At 40.9% G+C, this 9,192-nt stretch overlaps 1 long non-coding RNA gene across 1 annotated transcript; it reads left to right on the forward strand.

Annotated features, from left to right (window-relative positions):
• Positions 1–6,522: 6,522 nt before the first annotated feature.
• On the forward strand, positions 6,523–8,925 carry LOC132617786 (uncharacterized). Its single transcript, XR_009573834.1, has 3 exons — positions 6,523–6,724; positions 7,532–7,598; positions 8,527–8,925. It is a non-coding gene; the product is annotated as an uncharacterized LOC132617786 (long non-coding RNA).
• The last annotated feature ends 267 nt before the right edge of the window (positions 8,926–9,192 follow it).

A 9,192-nucleotide genomic window follows, 5' to 3' on the forward strand; every position in this document is an offset into this window, starting at 1 on the left:
CACACCCCCACTTACACGGCCAACATGCCAAACACACAACCCAACTTCAACATTCTATATTTCATGATTTCTATCCAATTTAGCACACTACAATAGGCATACAAGATTCACAATACATAAACAAGACGAAATCTTACCTTTGTTCTTCACTTCCTTCAATAGTTAGGGTTTGCAATTGGGCACAACTAGTGGTTGGATGACCCAAACAACTCTTCCACGCTACTTAGGGACCTCAATATAGTTGATTAACACCAAGGAAGTTTTTTTTTGAGAAGGCTAGAAATGATCTTGTGTTTCTCTCCTCTTAGCCGTGAGGTTGGAGTTGTTGTTCTCGTCCTTCTAAATTTTTATTCGAAGTGTAGAAATGAAGAGAAATGACTTAGAGGTCATATTTTTAAGTTCCCACTAAAATATCTCCATATCCCTATGGTCCACACATGTGTTGGACCAATTAAAATTGGCCACAACATGTGTGGGACCATTTCCAAAGCCACACGGCTAGGGGCCCTATTGTGCAAGATTTTTAATCCCAATTTTATGCCATCAATTTCATACATAACTTATATCTCAAAATAAAATCAAATGGTCAAAAGTCCCGACTTCAAATCCGGAAATAGTCTTGGCCTTAAATTATCATAGTTCATTCGGGTTGTCCCAATATGTAAAAATACGGGACGTAACACATTCCCAACGCAAACTTATCATGATTCAACCTCCAAATACCTCCCAATATATATATATATATATATATATATATATATATATATATATATATATATATATATATATATATATAAGCATGGACCCACAAGGCTTAAAACATGATGTACACAATACAATGAGAAGGTCACATAACATCTACAACCCACATATAGGTATCTACGAGCCTCTAACCGGAGTACTGGAATCATAAGGACGGGATAGGACCCCTCCATGCCCCCATATGTACACAAAAAGATATACCAAGAAGTGGCGACTCCGGAGTAGTGGATTGCTCCTGTAAATCCGCTGAAAAAGCTACTAGGTGTCTGCACCGTCTCCCTGTTTACATGTGGGCATGAACATACCGTCCATAAAGAATAGGACATCAGTACGAACAATGTACTAAGTATGTAAGGCATGTACAATAGCATAATAAAGATATAAAAAAACATAAAGTTGGGAGCAAACCTGTAACTGAATGCCTCTTAAGGCGGAGTCATGCATGCTAACTTTTATAATAAAAATAATATCATATCATACATATATAAGCTGCCCGACCATGTAGGTACGGTGTGATAATCATTAGCCCGCGTCCAAGCCTCCCGCGTCCAGGGTAAGCTATCCACTACAGTGGTGTGTCTGCCCGGCCATGTAGGCACGGTGTAATCATACATAAAAAAAACAAAAGCATGCATGAGAGTCCAAGTGAAAGCTACAACCCTATCAGAGTGATGTAAGGTCGGTAACCTCCGATTATGTTATGGGATAGTCATGATCATCATGTCTCACCGTGAAGGAACTAGTAGCATGAGGTGAGACTAACAACAACATGTAGCATCAGTGAAATCATAAAGATAAGGATATCGAGCTCATCATAGCATCATTATCATCATCGTTATCATCATTATTATCATCATCATTATCATGGAACATGCCTCATCTCTATCTCATAAGAAGCTTTTGAGAATCTTTAACCTTCCTCTTTTATCTTTATCTCATAAGAAGCTTTTAAGAATCTTTAACCTTCCTCTTTTAGAGTGTAAGAAGATTATGGGAACATAGAAAAGAAGTCACGAAATAAGAGTCATGCCTTTGAAAGAAGGGAACTAGCCTCACACACCTTTACGCCTCTCTAACTTTATCGATTAAATGCTTCCCTCCAATGTTCATGATTCTACATTCAAGAAAATTCGCACTACGATTAGATAACTGGAAACATACTTAAGCTTAAGCTAAAGCTAATGAAAATTGGGCAGCACCTCCTTGTTTCTACAACTCTCTCCATATAATATAACAACACCAGACATCAACAACAACGCCCACAATATCATAATCAATTAACTTCATTAACCTAAACATTATTCAATTCCCAAAATCCCCTCTCAAAGTCATCCATAACCATAGCTATAATATGACACCACATTCATCCTCATATATGTTATGTCCCGTGTTTTCGTATAATTGGAAATCGAGAAATAATTACGATTTATGTGTTATAAGGAAATATTTTGATTTTGGTGAATATGACTATGTTGGTTATGGAATCTTTAATGTTAAGACATCGGGAAAGGCCGAGGGTAAATTTGGAATTTCGGAAATTAGTTTCGGGAATTACAAAACGGGACGTTTTATGATTGGGCCAAGAAAAATATAACAAAATTGAGGCCCAAAGAATGGAGGGTGGCCGGCCATAGCCATGGCCCAAACCCATTATTTTGATGTCATGTGCATAGCACATGACTCCTAAAAGGATATATATCATGTTACACTTGATAATTATCAAGAACAAGATAAAAATTCAAGAACACCAAGAATAGGAGCTCTCGGCCAAGTGGAAAAAAAAAGAGAAAGAAAACTTTCCAAGCTTTGTTGTTGATCCAAAAATCTTAATTTCTACATAGTTGTGAAGTACTCAAGACCCTCTTCAACGGGGTACAATTAGTGTGGCACAAGAACTACGTTTGCGACAAGTCGGGGTTTCAAGAAAAGGTGAGAATTCTTACACTTTTATGTTGTAGAATTGATATAAATATGTTAAGGATTGGGAATAGACGAGAATCCCGCAACTTTGGTGTATATAGAAAGCCGTGGGTGTGTGTGTATATTGTATGTTGGCCGTGAGCCTAGGAAGAAGAAAGTGGTGTGAATTGATCTTGTTTAGTTGTATAATGTGTTGTTATGATCTTTATGTCGTAAATGATTGATTGATGAATTAAATTGGCGTTGGAAAATGATTTCGGACATTTTCGGAAAGTGTATACCTTTGGTATAATTGTGTATATCATTGTATATTTAGGGTGCTAAATACTTTAAATATGAGTTATAGTTGGTATTAATGAATTCGGAATGAAACGACGCAAGTTAGAATGTTCGTCGTGAATTTTCGATGTTTTGAAGAATTATGGAAAGTAATGAATTTTGGGGCAATTTCGTGTATGTCTTGGATTGTATTTGGGATGTGATTGTATAAGTTTGAATGAGGAAATGAATACAATTATGTAGATATAGAGTTGGAGTTTTGGAAGTTTGAATGAAAGTTGCCAACTTAGGTAATAAAGTAGAACTTTGAAGCTAGAGTGGTTTGATTATTACTTGTGTTGTTTGATGATGTGTGGGCTGTTGTTGTTGATATATTTTGGACCGAGCTAAGTCTCGGGGATGTTAGATTTATAGGGGAAATGCTGCCGAAATTTCGGTAGGCAAAAATGAAGTTAAAGGCATTTTTAAGCCTAAGAATCTCAATTGGTAACTTTGACCATTTGCAGATTTCAGACGAAACGGGACTTGACCTTTGGGAGAGCGTAAGGCGTCTGTAAGGTATGTAAAGCTTCCCACTCCTTCGTTTGGCATATCTTAGTATGATAGGCGAATATGAGAACTTCCGGAGCATTCGTGCTCCTCGAAACCCGATCCACAGAAAAGTTACTATTCATTCAATTCAATTGAAGCCTAAGGGCTCTATTTTGGCTAGAATGCCACCACTCGTCCGAAACCTATCGAAATGTGGTCGGGTAACTTAGAAATGATTATGTATGACCCTTTGGCCTATAAATGTTCAGAAAATATGTTCGCCACCTCAATTTGACTCGAGGTGGGCCCGCTAACCCCGATACGCCCTATTTGCCTTATTGGGCTATCTTTGTGAATAAAGTTTGATATGATACTTTCGATTTTGGAACTCCCTCCTATGAGATATATTTGGAATATTATGATATGATAAGTTACGTTTTGAGCCATACGTACCACTTTGGAAACTTTTGTGAAACGGATCTTTGTATCGACTAAGTATTCGCTTATCTTGTGCTATGGAACGATTTGTAAAACTATTATGTTTTGAAAGACTATTTTGAAGTATGATTTGCATTTGCTTGCTCACGACTCCGCTCGTGCCTTATTATGACTTCGTTCACCGGTTCCCGGGCCGGTTATGATTCGTGCGCCTTATAATAATTTGGCCGTATGCTGTGTTACGGTTCCCGAGGCTTCGCCATAGGGTCGGGTTCCATTTGGAGTTATGCTGTGATATGGCTCGTGATGCGATACGCTCACCTATGATTATGTTATGTTCGGGGATGTACGGAGATTTGAAACCTTCTAGTGTTATGTTGTGTGTGGCGCCAGCGTCGGAGTGGCGACCACGTTCCTAAGCGTTTGCATGATTTCATTTGCATTATATTTACGTATATGATTTTGATACGGATTTTGACATACCGATTTGTATTCCATTTTGTTATCTGATGTGCTTTCAGTTTTGATCCATATTTCTGTACTCCGTGCTTTACATACTCAGTACATATTTCGTACTGACCCCCTTTCTTCGGGGGCTGCGTTTTATGCCCGCAGGTACAGACATTGGTGATCCTCCACAGTAGGCTTCCCTCTTTGCTATTCCGGAGTACTCCTCTTTGATCCGGAGTCCACTTTTGGTACAGACTCCTTTTGCTTTGTATATATTCTGTACATTTGACTATTTGGGTACGGCGGGGCCCTGTCTCGCCATATGTCTTTGTTTTGAGTTCGTAGAGGCCTGTAGTCATATATGTGGGGTGAGGGTCCTGTATATGTTGGTTTGATTTCGTTTTCTGGTCTTAAAGCGGTCTGCTTGTTATGATGGCCCCAAATGGCCCTTATGCTTATGTTTGCACTTTTGACCGGCGATGTCTATTCCGCCGCTCAGTTTGTATTTGATTTGTGCCACCGCTTAAGACATATTTCGATAAGTTATGTTTGATATGATTTTTATGAAATTCTGAAATAAGTTTGGATTTGGCAATGAATACGTAATTTGGTCTAGGTACCCAAGTAGGGTGCCAGTAGCGGCCCACGGGGCTGGGTCGTGACAAAAGTTGTATCAGAGCGGTTTGTCCTCGGAATGTCTACAGGCCGTGTCTCGTAGAGTCTTGTTTATCGATGTGTTGTGCACCATATCTATAAATAGGAAGCTACAGGGCATTTAGGATGTTACTTTCTTTGGAATCTTAGATCGTGCGATAGAGCTGTGCTATTAGGATGATTTTGATCTGACTCGCCTTTGTGTTTGCAGTGATGCCTCCGAAGAAGGCAACGGCGGCCCAGAAGGGCAAAGCGAGGATGGGAGAGACTAGCCAGGCACAGCGAGCTACCCGGGCTCGTGTTTATGATTTGCCTGAGGATGTGCCTCATTCTGAGGGTCTGCTACACCCCCACTAGTACAGCCTGGAGTAGGACCTTCAGCAACTCCAGAGGTCCGTGTACCCGCTCCTGAGACTCCAGCTCCTCAGCCGAGGGCGGAGGATAGGACCCTGAGGGAGGCTGTACAGTTGTTGACTACACTGGTAGCAGGACAGGCTCGCAGACGCGGGCGGAGGGACGATGGTGACGATGACAGGCGGGACAGCCTGAGAGTTCGGGAGTTTTTGTTATGTGGCCCTCCAGAGTTCTTCGGGTCTAAGCCCGACGAGGACCCCCACGACTTTATTCGGGGGATGCGGCGCTCACTGGACTTGGTCAGGGCTTCAGAGACCGAGTCGGTCGAGCTGGCTTCGCACAGGCTTCGAGATGTTGCCGCTCACTGGTATGAGACTTGGGAGTTATCCAGGGGCGAGGGTGCTCCCCCAGCTACGTGGGACCAGTTTGTGACTGCTTTCACCCGCCACTTTCTACCCCCAGAGTTGCGGCGGGCACGGGCCGACCGATTCTTACATTTGCAGCAGAGGGGTCGGAGTGTGCGTGAGTATAATCTTGAGTTTGATTCTATGGCCCGATATTCACCGGCCCTGGTAGCAGACATGTCCGATCGGATGCACAGATATGTTATGGGATTGGATCGGTATTTGATCGACGGCTGTATGGCAGTGTCATTGCAGACAGATATGGACATTGCCCGACTTCAGGCCTATGCGATGGGTATGGAGGATCGTCACAGGTCTGATCATTCTGGTAGAGACTGGGTGTTATATCCCATATTTTTATATGTCGAGCTATTCGCAAGAGAATCGACTCAAGTTAAAGATGGGATCATTTTCGGGCTCGAAATAGAATTTTTTCTTTTATTTCCGATCTCTATTGGGAAATGAATTGTTTATAAATTTTACTTGGTGTAAAAATATTAATGGAAGTTGGGATTAATTTACCATGATTAGATTATTAAGTGGGGATTAAAAATTTAATTAGTCATTAAACAAGTCACTAGTGCACTAAGTGGGCCCCACCAAGACATGTGACCAAATTTAATTGGCTCAAGCCTTGAGTGGGACACTTGTCACTCTTAGGGGCTGCCTATATAAGGAAAAATCTGATGTTTAAGTGTTCATTTTATCATCTTCAACATTACAAGAAAAGACAAAAACCTAGAGATAGAGAAGGGGGGCTCACGGCCATGGTGAAAAAAATCCATGTTCACCAAGCTTGGTCCAATTAATTTTTCCATGGTGTTGTAAATCAAATGGAGGTCTTTGGGAACATGAATTGGTCCTTGAGAGCAGCAAGAATGGTCTTTAATTGAAGCCATTAAATTCAGCAAATTAAGGAGCAACTTGCTAAGGTAAGAGTTGATTATTTTTCCATATGTTTTAGGACGAATTTGCTTGTGTTGTGGATGGTTTGAATGTGTTATGGTGAGTATAAATGAATGAAAATCATGAAATTATGTATCTTGATATTGAAGCATGGTTGAAGCCACGAAATTATGTAGCTTGATGTTGAAACATAGTTGTAACTTGGTAACATGAATTGTACGAATGTTGGAATGTTGTTGAATGGCGTAGGGGCTGTTTTAATTGAAATTTGCTGAACTGATTTGAGTTAATATTTTGGTTGTTGTAATCATGGATTATGTGATGAGAATGAAGAAATTTAATGGTTAAAGTTGGAGTAAAAAAAATTGTTGTGAGTTGATGTAAGAATTATAGAGACAATAATGTGATTTACTTGCATATGAATGGATGATGTGGTGTCGTGTGGCTGCTGTTGTATTTCCCTGAAATTTGCTGGAAATATTGTGTAACTTGTTTGGAATGTCCTTGGACATTGTTAGTATGGGTTCGGGTTAGTATGTGAATATATAAGCGTCGATTTTGGCTTGAACGTAAGTAGTTGAATTGAATTTATGTAAGTTGTTGAATAATGGAAAAGAAAGCTATTATTGTTGTTTTGTCTTTCGGATTGGTTGTTGATGTTGTTAGGTTGGTTGTTGTTGTTGTTGTTGGTTGATATGGCCGAATCAAATTCTCGGGGTAGCCTATTTACAGGGGAAATGCTGCCCAAATTTCTGTAGAATTAAGGGCGAATTTGGAATTTAATGCCCAAAAAGTCTTTAGCTAATGTTTGGCATTTTATGGCTTGTTTGTAGACCTTGGGCAGCCCGAATCATAGGTTGGATTTAGCTTGAGTTTGGATCGTATTGGAGAGCGTTTGAGGTATGTAAAGTAATCTTCCTTCTTCGGCATGCCTTAGTTAAAATAGGCTATGATATAAGCCTCGAGGAAACTCTATTCTCACAATCCGAGCATGTTTATGAATCGCATTTGTTCTTTGGCATCCTTGCCTTGTCATGGCAAAACGTTGATCCTTATGTTCTTGGAATCCATAATTTGTAAAGATTACATGAAAGCTGATTTTTGTTTTAAAGTTCATTCTTTAGCGATTCCAAGACTTCAAACGCCCATAATTTCCTCAGAAAAGCTCGGATTGCTTTGAAATTTTCGTAGGAGTTTGTATGATATAAAATGAGTATGTTTTTCATAGGCGGGCTCAGTTCGGGTCTATACTCGTCCGTGGGTCCCGCGACGCCCTTTTTGAAATTCGACAACTTTGAAACAAAAAGTGATAATTTTTTTTCTGATTTCGAATATGACTATTTTACTTATCCTTCAGATTTATAATAATTATTTTATGCATATGATTCCTCACTACTCCGCTCGTGCCTACTGTGATATCGTTCACCGGTTCCCGGGCCGGTTCTGTTGTCGTGCGCTTTGTGATACATTCCGCTGTTATGCTGTGATTATGGTTCACCGTGCTCCTCGCTCGAGGGCCGGGTTCCACTTATGTTTGGCGTTATGCTGTGTTTGGCGTTATGCTGTGTTGTGATGTGTGACGGGGATTCGGAGATTTGAAACTTTCTGGTGTTATGCTGTGTTGTGGCGCCATCGACAGGCGGGCGACCACATTTTCCAGTGCCCTATGCATAATTTATACTTTGGAAATAAACATTTTGATATGTATTATTTTCTATATATCTGATTCGATTATTATTCAGATTTATTTCTGTACCTTCTGCTTTGCATACTCAGTACATATTTCGTACTGACCCCCTTCTCCGGGGGCTGCGTTTCATGCCCGCAGGTACAGACGCACACCCTGGTGATCCACCTGTTTAGGACACCCTTTCTGCTATTCGGAGTGCTCCTCTCTTTCCGGAGCTTATACTTTTGGTATATATATTTATTAGTGCATTTGTATATATTCGTTCATGGGTACGGCGGGGCCCTGTCCCGTCATATGATTCTGTCGGTCTGTTTAGAGGTCTGTGGACATGTTTGTGGGTTAGGGTCTTTCTGTATAGATGTATGTACATGTCGTTTGGGCGATCCCATACGCCGAGGCGGCCGGTCCGCATATGTTGTTTGGGCGATCCTATACGCCGAGGCGGCCGGTCCGCATATGTTTATATATTGCTTGGTTAGCCCTGTGTGGCTTTTGTTGGTATTTTCTGCGTGCAGGGTATATTGGATAGTCCGTAAAACAAAGGAAACTCTATCGAAATTTTCTGGAAATTACCTAAATTTGAAATAAAGTCTTGTCGGCTTCCGCCATATACTAGAATGAGTTGATAGAATTTGAGATAATATTTGATAGATGGGTTCGGGTGCCCAGATCGGGCACTAGTCACGGCCTACGGGGTTGGGTCGTGACACTGGGATAGGAGGCCGCCCAAGAGGGCTAGGCCCGCAGGTTATTCCAAGGATTCTCGAGGCGGACAGCCTCAGCAGCAGCAGTCAGGCAGACAGC

The sequence above is a fragment of the Lycium barbarum genome, chromosome 11, assembly GCF_019175385.1.
Source record: "Lycium barbarum isolate Lr01 chromosome 11, ASM1917538v2, whole genome shotgun sequence".
Classification (NCBI taxonomy): Eukaryota; Viridiplantae; Streptophyta; class Magnoliopsida; order Solanales; family Solanaceae; genus Lycium; species Lycium barbarum.